Below are 9,955 nucleotides of genomic sequence, written 5' to 3'. Positions count from 1 at the left end.
ACTACTTCATAATATTGTGGGGCTTTTGTGTCCTCAACTAAACCCACGGCCTCTGGAGCCCAATACAGTCTTGTCTCATACGTCTCTGGGTTTCTCTCTCAGCATCTAGCTTCGTACATGTGCACAACAGATCTTTACTAAAGACGTTGACTTTTGAACAACCTACATGGTGTGCAAGGCTAAGGTTACCTTGCCTATATTTTTAGATCTGTCGTTTACACCATACAGCAGTTAACCAGGGCATACCCCCGTGACAGAGTTCCAACCTGCACGAGCTTTGTACCCTTGTTGCAGACCCCTTCCCTGGATTCAAGGCTGAGCAACTTCTTGGCTGAGTGATTTTTGATCCCTCTAAGTGTCCTTCATCTGTAAAATCAGACTCGTAATGCCCACTCTTAATATGGTTGTGAGAATCCAATAAGACAATACGTGTAAATGCATTTTGTATTTTATGAAATGCCATCTAAATATAAAGCAATGTAAACTCTGCAAGGCACTGAACCACGTTCAAGTTCTGCCTCCAAAGCTGTATGACTTTGGACTAGCCATTTAATCTCTAGTCTTGTCCATCCTCATATGCATGATATCCCTGTAAAACTTCTGTGGTCCAACTTGACAAGCTCTTTCCCACCCCTTCCCACCCTGAGGCTCCAAGGATCAATTTCCTTCTCAGCCTTCAAAGCCTGGCTTAAAAATCCTTATACCTACCCAAGTCAGAATTGATTCTTTCTTTTTCAGGAGCATCAATTGATATTTTTTTGAAAGTTTATTTCTTTTGAGAGAGAGAGCGAGAAAAAGCACAAGTCGGGGAGGCACAGGGAGGGAGAGAGAGAGAGAAAGAGAGAGAGAGAGAGAGAGAGAGAGAGAGAGAATCCCAAGCAGGCTCCACACTGTCCTTGCAGAGCCTGACACGGGGCTCAAACCCACAAACCATGAGATCACAACCTAAGCCAAAGTTGGATGCTTAACCAACTGAGCCACCCCGGTGCCCCTGGGCCATCAATTTAGATGATTCACACATTTCCTGCAACTGTCTTCATCCTGATTACATATCTATCTTCTCCTCCAGACCAAGAGTCAACTAACTTTTTCTATAAAGGTCCAGATAGTAACTATTTTGGGCTTTGTGGGTCATATGGTCCCTTTTGCAATTACTTGCTTCCACTGTTGTAGCATGACAGCAGTCACGGACAATATGCGAATGAATGCAATGGCTGTGTTCTAATTACACTTCATTTACAAAAACAGACACTAGGCCAGAATTGACTCACAGGCCATAGTTTGCCCATCCCTACTGTCAGCTTCCTACAGTACTGACGAGATCCTAGTCATCTCTGACCCTTCACTTGTGGCCTTGAGGCCAAGCTCAGGGTCCCCAAGAGGTCCCAAATAATTAATAAACTAATAAATAGGAGTTATAATAATAGTGTCCTTTTATTGAAGTCTTATCAGATGCAAAGTACTCAGAACTCTTATAAGGTAGGTATTTCTCATTCTATTTCACAGATGAGAAAAAAATGAGTGATTAAGTAATTGGTCTACATGGCAGGAGAGCTACTATGGAGCATATAAGAGAGCAGAAATTCACACCCAGGTCTGTGCAAAGCAAAACCGCCATGCTGCACTACATGCACTTGAAAACATTAATTGGATTGAATTTGAGTGGTGTGGTTGAACTAGATGCTTCTAGCTCTCCCAGCAAAGTCAGCAAAAGATCTTTAAGTCCCAGTGTGACTTCCCGTGCAGTCACAAGCTACCCACCTGGTCGTGGGGAAGCACATTGTGCTCATCTGTCTTTGGCTCACTTGTCCAGAGCCAGCCCTCACATCTGCTCTGGCACACACAGCTTGGCAGCAGGCATCCTGAGACCTCTCTGAGCATGAACTAAGCCTGCCGGGGCGTGGGGTGGGGGTGCTGGTCCCTTCTGTGCATTCTCTCTCAGGAGCCCAGAGAGTCGGAACCACGATGAGTGACCTCCAGGCTGCTGGCTTGGGGCCACCATTCCAGACTTTTGAAGAGCCAAAAGGAATCTGTAGGAGGAGGAAGACCAGTAGGGTCAAGGGTCAGACCTGAGTTCAGTTACCCAGCTTTTCTTTCTCCAGCCCTGTCTCAGATCACGGTTGGATCCCAGGCCTTAAAAGGACAAAAACAGAAACCGAGGAAGCGGGTTGAGGGAACAGGACTGAGGGTAAGGACCATCCCTGATAGATCTCCCTAGGAGTGGGGAGGAGTCCAGGCTGAAAGTGGGTACTAGGAAGTGAGGCTTGGAAGTATACAGCAGCAGACTTTCATCGCTGCCCGTCTAAAAGCCACCAAGGCAGTGTGACTCAAGCAACTGAGATAGTGATTTTGGAAAAGTCCCCTGAAGCAGTGGACAGGAAGACCAGAGGCCAGGACACCAGTTGGGAGGCTGTTGTCAGAGGGGAGTTATCTGGAAGCCCTGAAGCAAGGTGCCAGCTGTGGGAATGGAGACAACGTTCCAAAGATCTCTGCCTGTTCTTCCACTTCCTCTATTCTTTCATTCATTCAACAAGCATCAGTTGAGCCCTACTGTGTAAAGACTCAGTGCTAAACGCAAATGCACCTGTTCCACGCTCTCTTCCCCATCTTTCCCTTTCCTTTCCTCCTTTCTCCATGCCTGTCATTCTTGCACCAGCTCCTTGCCTCCCCTTTGTGATACTTTTCCAAAGATATCTCAGGAGCTAAGGCCCCTCCCCTGTCTTCTCCCCATGAGGCAGGGGGCTGGAGACAAGTGTCCTCCACAGTCACTGAAGCCCAAGGGCCTGTTACCTATATGGGACTTGTACCGGGGACCCTCAGAGCTCAAACTGAGCGGCAATGGGGCTGGCACACCAGACAAATGTACTCAACTCTCCCCATCTGGTTTAAACATACACGCCATACAACCTTACCCTGTAATCAACTAGAAAAAGACAAAAATAAATACACCATCTCCTCCAAGGTAATATCAGTGACCTTACCCCCCTACAGTGGGACACTAAACTGAACTTGTATATTGGTCAGGGTCCAAACAAACTGAATATTTACAAGGGGGGTTAATACAGGGAGCTGGTTACATGAATGACAGAGGAGCCCAGGATCTCCCAGGGGATGATGAAGCATCCCCCAGCAGCTGGAAGCAACTATCATCCCTGAGGGCCAGAGGGACAAACAGAAGGAGAGGCAGTTACCTGAGCCCAGGGTCAGGGAATAGTGACAGGCCTATCTGGCAGAAACCAGAGACCCAAAACTCCCAGCAAGAAATACCACGAGGCTAAGAGAGACAGAGAAGCATACCCTCACTTGCCTTCCTCTCACCCTCCAGTTTCCCACCAACATGTACAGTGGTCAAACCCAGCCGGAAGCCACTGACATGAAACCTCCGTGGTCAGCCTCCCTGTGGTTCAGAGCAGAGCAAGAGACAGGCAAGGAATAGATCTGGGAGCAAATGGGCTGGTTTGGCTTTTCATTTTCTCCTACCATGTTCCGGAGCCAGGCCTCCAGAAGCCCACCTTGCTTTGCCTTTGATCCACAAGATTGGGGACTGGGAATCAAAGAGAAGCCACCTCATGGCTTCTTCATCCTAGTGGCCAGATGCTACCCTGGGCTTCATTCCTCCACCCCCTTGGATGGTGCTTCTGGATCCTCATTCATTTGTTTCCATCATATAGCCCTTCTTCCCCCCTTCCTTCTTTCCTTCCTTCCGACATTACTCACTCATTTGATCATATATGGATAACCGGCTTTATGTCAGGCCCTGTGCTGGGCACTGGGGACATGTTGGATGATGAGAAATACTCCCTGCCATCCAGGAGCCTAGCCCAGCGTCTAGTGACAATTCCACATAAACAGACATTTTTAGTGCAGGTCCATACCTAACCCACAAAAGTAGAGGGAGGAATGGTCAGTTCTGCCTGGGGGTTGACCAGAGAAGGCTCACAGAGGAGCCCATGTTTAAGCTGAATCCTGAACATCTCACAGCTAAGTAAGCCCGCATACGGCTCTCCAGGCAGATGGAACAGCATAGGCAAAGATATGGAGGCAAGAAAGAGAATTCTAATCGGGTGGGGCACAGGGTATAACAGTGAGGTGATGGGGTGACAACAAATAGAGCTGGTGGCTGGAGGGCCATGAGAGAATATTTCTCTTGGGAGCTATTTGAAGGCTTTTAAGTAATAGAGGAAGCTCATCAGAACTGAGCTCTACAAAGATCAATCTGGCTGTCTTGGGAAGGGAGGGGGTGAGGCCTGAGATTGGAGGGTGGGGTGAAAGCCGGTACCCATGAGAGAGTCCATGCAAAAACAATTTTTTTTTTGGAGGAATTCACAAGAACATTTTTATAGTCAAGGTTTTGATTATTCGGGAAAAAAAAAAAGAACGAAGGAAGGAAGGAAAGAAGAGGGAGGCAAGGAGGAAAAGACAGGAGAGGGGAGGAGAGAGGAAGAGAAGAGAAAAGAGAAAACCTGCCCCGAGAAAGTCGAGCTGTTTTTCAGTAAATCAGTTGTCAGAGGCTCAGGTTGCTAAGCTACAGGGAAACTGGAACAGCCCGCGCTAAAAGGAGCTTTGGGAGAGGTGGGTGTGATCAGGCAGGTCGCTCCTCTCCTCCCGCCTTGCAGGGCTGCTGCGGGGAGAGGCGGGGAGGGGCGCTGCTCCACCTCCAGGAAGGCCCCGGGGGTCACAGCGCTGCAGCGCAGCGGCGGCGAGGGGAGGCTTCAGGGCCCCGGCCGCGTCTGACGCGGAGCTGGGTGTGCACCTGTCGTTACTCACCGCGGCTGCGCGCAGGGCGCCTGTGCCCGCGCTCCCAGGCCGAGAAGCGCCGCGCTGCTTCACCAGGCAGAACCCCGAGCTCCAATCCCTCTTTCACCTGTCCTAAAGCCGTGACGTGGGGGCTTTCTGGATCTCTGTTCTTTCAGGTTTGCCCTGTGTAACCAAAGTGGCTTTTTTTTTTTTTTTTTTAACTCCATCATCCAATGACTTGACTACCACCACCTGTAGCTTCTTCAATTCCGGGACAGGGCAGGGGTGGAGCGCACACGGCTGCATTGCAGCCAGAAGGCCAGTAGTGCGGGCTCAGTTTCCTTCCCAAGGCCTTGAATTAAGTTTTGTCCCTAGAATTCAAACGTGAAGCCACACGCGTTATTTGGGTCTGGGGTCGAGTGTGGCCAAGAGCTCCAGATACACATTCCTTCCACTCTGCTTCCCTGTAACCAAGCACTGCACATACCAGCTCTGGGTTTGCTTTATAATAACAGCTGCTCGGAGGCAGAGTACTCTTGAAAGTCAGTCACAGCCAACCTCCCTCTTCTACTCTGGCATGCACATGTCCCTAGAGCGAGGAGGAGGCCGGGTTGCCGGCCGGATGCTCCTGGAGGTGAACGTGTAGGGAGCAGAAGCCAGTGTAAGTTGCATCCCAGGATCAGTCTCTGAGAAGTGAGTATAGGCAAGTGATGGGGTGCCTGGAACTAGAGAAACCAGAGGAGCAAAAGACAGGAGACTGCGAGCTCTGCAAGGATGGGAATTAGTGAGGGGTGATGGAGTCAAGACCTGATTGAGGACAGAAAGCCTAACAGGAGAGGTAAACTGAGTCACAAGAGCTGCAGCTGAAAACAGCAGAGAGGAAATCAAGGCTGGAGATAAGAGTCACCACTGGGGGAAATGACCAAGGTGGGGAGCACCTGGAAGAAGAAACTGATCACTGACAACATTACCCCTGAACTCCTGCTTGAGCCTGTGGGGGGCACCGAGGTGGTACGAAGAGGGGCCAGCTCTTCCCCGGTCCTCACAGATCTCTGTACCCCCCAGTCCCAGGGGTTTATCTGTACCCTTCTTACTGAACTCTTGTACTTACTCCTATGGGGCCTTCTGCAACTTAGCGTCTATGTGCATCAGTTTCCTCATCTGTGAAATGGGCACCAAGGTGACCTCTATCTCACAGAGTTGCGGGAAGGATTAAAGAAGTTAATATATGGATCATGCTTACAACAGTGTCTGGTACATAGTAATTACTCAATGTGTGAGCTACTATGATTTTCATCATCATCTGAATTTTCTTTTCAGCATGAGATGAATAGGGCACTAAATATGTCAGAGGCAGGGGGCGCCTGGGTGGCTCAGTCAGTTAAGTGTCCAACTTTGGTTCAGGTCATGATCTCACAGTTCATGGGTTCGGGCCTCATGTCAGCCTCTGCACTGGCAGTGCAGAGCCTGCTAAATAAAAATAAATAAATAATAATGTCAGAGGCAGGGGCGCCTGGGTGGCTCAGTCAGTTAAGTGTCTAACTTTGGCTCAGGTCATGATCTCACAGTTCGTGAGTTTGAGCCCCACGTCGGGGCTCTGAGCTGACAGCTCAGAGCCTGGAGCCTGCTTTGGATTCTGTCTCCCCCTCTCTCGCTATCGCTCCCCGACTCATGCTCTGTCTCTCTCTCTCTTTCAAAAATAAATAAATATTAAAAATGTTTTTAAAAAGTCAGAGGTAGGAGCTCTCAGCCCATTCAATAACTAGGGAAGATGAGGCAGAGAAAGTCAAATACTTGCTAAGGCTGCACAGCAAATGAGTGTTGGAGCCAACGTGCAAAGTCAGGTGTGCTGGCTCCACAGCTCGAGTTCTTTCCACTGTGTCCATTCTTGTCCCTTCGTTACTCGCGTCCTTGTTAATGACATATGGTGGGACCTGGAACACATTACTTCCCCTCTCTGGACCTCAGCTTCCCCGTGTAAATGGATCACGGCACTATCTCTGAGGGATGTGGTGAGGGGGCTAAAGCTATCACGGCAAACACACCAACACAGAGCATTTTCTGTGTCTTGTCCTACACAATCAAAAAGCATACCATGGTTCTAAATCTTCTTCCCACCACATGTGGATCTTTCGTTGCTTTTTCTCGGTCCTTGTCTTCACCCCCTGCCCAGGGAAATCTGGGCCTCAATTCTGAATTCTCAATTCTGAACCTCAATTTCTGAAATACCTTTCTGCCCTTTGTTCATTCTTTGTGCTCATATTGTCTTTCTCTGGAAGTTTCCAAGTACTTCTGAGATTCTAATCATTGTTAGTGCCTAAACCTGTGCATGTACCCAGGCCCTTAACTAGAAAATTAAGATACGGCCTCATGCCAAGGACCAACCCCAGGCAAAGTTCAGGATTGAGTAGAGCTGGTCTTTGACTTCGTTTTCATCTGCCCAGCTGGCTGAAACCTTCCTCCTTCCAGCCCTCTGATATGGGGTCCCTGGGTTTTCTCTCCTTCGAACCTAACCTAATCTCTAGACAGAATCTGAAATTCCTTCCCACTCAGGTGAAAGTAACAGATAACCACTAATACCTCCCAAAGAGCATTTATATTTTAACAAGGGTCAGAACCCTCTGTCCAAACGCTGAAATTCTCCCTGCAGAATTTTACTTCTCTCCAAAGGGAAGATGTTTCATTCCAAGTATAGGGCTTTTTCCATACCATGCGGGTCACTAGAACACACATAGGCACCTGCCCGGCCCTGGCGATGTCTCTAGAATGTTTCCTTGCTTTGAGGGCAGTATTATAGTCATACTAGTCACATCTATGACATCTCTTATCTCTGTACCTTAAAGAGCTCTGGGAAGGTTAATTAATGCAAGACACAGTCTAAAAAAGCAGACCTGAAGGCGGCAACCTCCAACTACAACTACAGTTTCTTTTATAGTCACAAGACTCCATTAAGAAAGAAATTCAAAGTTTCTAGGGGCACCAGGGTGGCTCAGTCAGTTAAGCGTCCAACTTGGGCTCAGGTCATGAACTCACAGTTCGTGGGTTCAAGCCCTGCATTGGTCTCTCTGCTGTCAGCACAGAACCTGCTTTAGATCTCCTGTCCCTCCATCTCTGCCCCTCCCCCCTCATGCTCTCTCTCAAGAAAAAATAAACACTGAAAAAAAAAAAGGAAAGAAATTCAAGGTTCTAAAACCCATGTCAGCCCTCGTTCTAGCAACAAGATAACGTGCCTCCAGTGTTTCGGACTACGGTTTTAGTTACATTCTTAGCTGATTTTTTTTTTAATGTTGATTCATTTTTGAGAGACAGAGAGAGATAGAGCATAAGTGGGGAAGGGGCAGAGAGAGGGAGACACAGAATCTGAAACAGGCTCCAGGCTCTGAGCTGTCAACGCAGAGCCCGACACGGGGCTCGAACTCACAAACTGAGATCCTAACCTGAGCCGAAGTCGGATGCTCAACCAACTGAGCCACCCAGGCTCCCCTCAGCTGATTTCCAAAACAATATTTTATCATTACTCCTCTTGTGTTAGGGCACCTACATCAATATATGGGTTCCAGCTCTCAATCCCAAGTGCGCAACCTCAGGCAAGTCTTATGAGCTTTCTGCCTCTATTTCCTTCTCTATAAAATGAGATAATAGTGCCTATCTCTGGAGATTGTTGTGACCTTGAGTCAGACAACATCAACAAAGTACCTACCTCCGTGCCTGGTACTTAGAGTCACTCAGTAAAAATCAGTTCCCCTCTCCCTCCCTCCCCACGTTCCCCCCCCCCACCTTGCCACATAGGCTGCAGAAAAATAAACGGAAAGATACATTCAGAACCACATGTTCTAAAAGGAGGTACAGTTTGGTTATTAAAAAACTTCAGACAGGGGCGCCTGGGTGGCGCAGTCGGTTACGCGTCCGACTTCAGCCAGGTCACGATCTCGCGGTCCGGGAGTTCGAGCCCCGCGTCGGGCTCTGGGCTGATGGCTCAGAGCCTGGAGCCTGTTTCAGATTCTGTGTCTCCCTCTCTCTCTGCCCCTCCCCCGTTCATGCTCTGTCTCTCTCTGTCCCAAAAATAAATAAACGTTGAAAAAAAAATTAAAAAAAAAAAAAAACTTCAGACACACATTCCTTTTGTTTAAAGACTTCAAATGTTCACCTTCACCCTTTCCTGCCCTTTGCTAAGAAAGAGAAGAAAGAGTAAAGCAGGAACAGAAGATAAAGTTGGGGAAAGCTGTATGTGGTGGTCATTGTGTTAGACACACCAAAATAAACAGATTGCCTTGAACAAAGCGATCATTGACTGCCTACAAAGTGGAGCTATTAACCTGAGCTAAGCTGTAATGCATAAGGAAGAAGCAGCCAAGTAAGTGTTCCCTCCTTGGCGAGCACCGTGACAATTTAACTGTCAGTTTGTGTAGCTGGCATTCATCTCAAGATCACAATAACATAGAAATCTTGTTCAGTTTGTTTTGGCCTTCCTTAACCTGCTCTGGGTGCCCCACCGTCCTAGATCCAGGCAGGTGGGGCAGGTCAATAACTATAAATTACTAACACCCTTCCGATTCAGGGTCAGAATCAGGAGGGCAAGAGCAGTCACTTAATCCAAAGACAGAATGTGAAGTTACTTTCAGGAGGTGAAGCAGGATGTGAGGATACCAGGCCAGAAAATAGAATCACAAACGGTGGGTCCGCGATGGTGCGCTGGCTGGATAGGGCAGTCGGGATCATCTGATCCACAAGGGCCAGGCTGGGCCAGGCATACGGCAGGCTGAGTACCAACCCTCGAAAGGCAAAGGAGACGATGGAAGAGGAGAAGGGACCAGGAAATAGCAGAGGCTGAAAACAAGTAGAACAACGAGAGGTTAAGGTCGGAACCCAATATCTACAACCCCACTGCCAAACCCAAGTGTGAGCCACAGAGCCCAAGACCCAGGCCCAGGGCTGGTGCAATTCCACCAGACTGGGAACTCTGCAAGAATGGTGGTCCTGCCTGCCTGGCTCACGGCCTTGAGCTCAGAGCCTTTGGCAGGCCGACGGTAAGGGCTACATAAATAGTACTTGTCCTTGCCGTTGCCAAAATTGGCAGAAGCTCATGAATGAACAAGGGGACAGAGGTTGGAGATGGAGTCAAGTGAGACCACAGCATCTAACAACGGGCCTCTCTCCAGGAGTGCCTCTGTTCCCCGGGTGCCAGTGCCAATGCCTGTAGCCTGACTTGCCTCAGACC

This window comes from Lynx canadensis, chromosome A3, assembly GCF_007474595.2.
Source record: "Lynx canadensis isolate LIC74 chromosome A3, mLynCan4.pri.v2, whole genome shotgun sequence".
NCBI lineage: Eukaryota > Metazoa > Chordata > Mammalia > Carnivora > Felidae > Lynx > Lynx canadensis.
The sequence above is the reverse complement of the archived record's forward strand: the minus strand, read 5'-3'. Positions refer to the sequence as shown.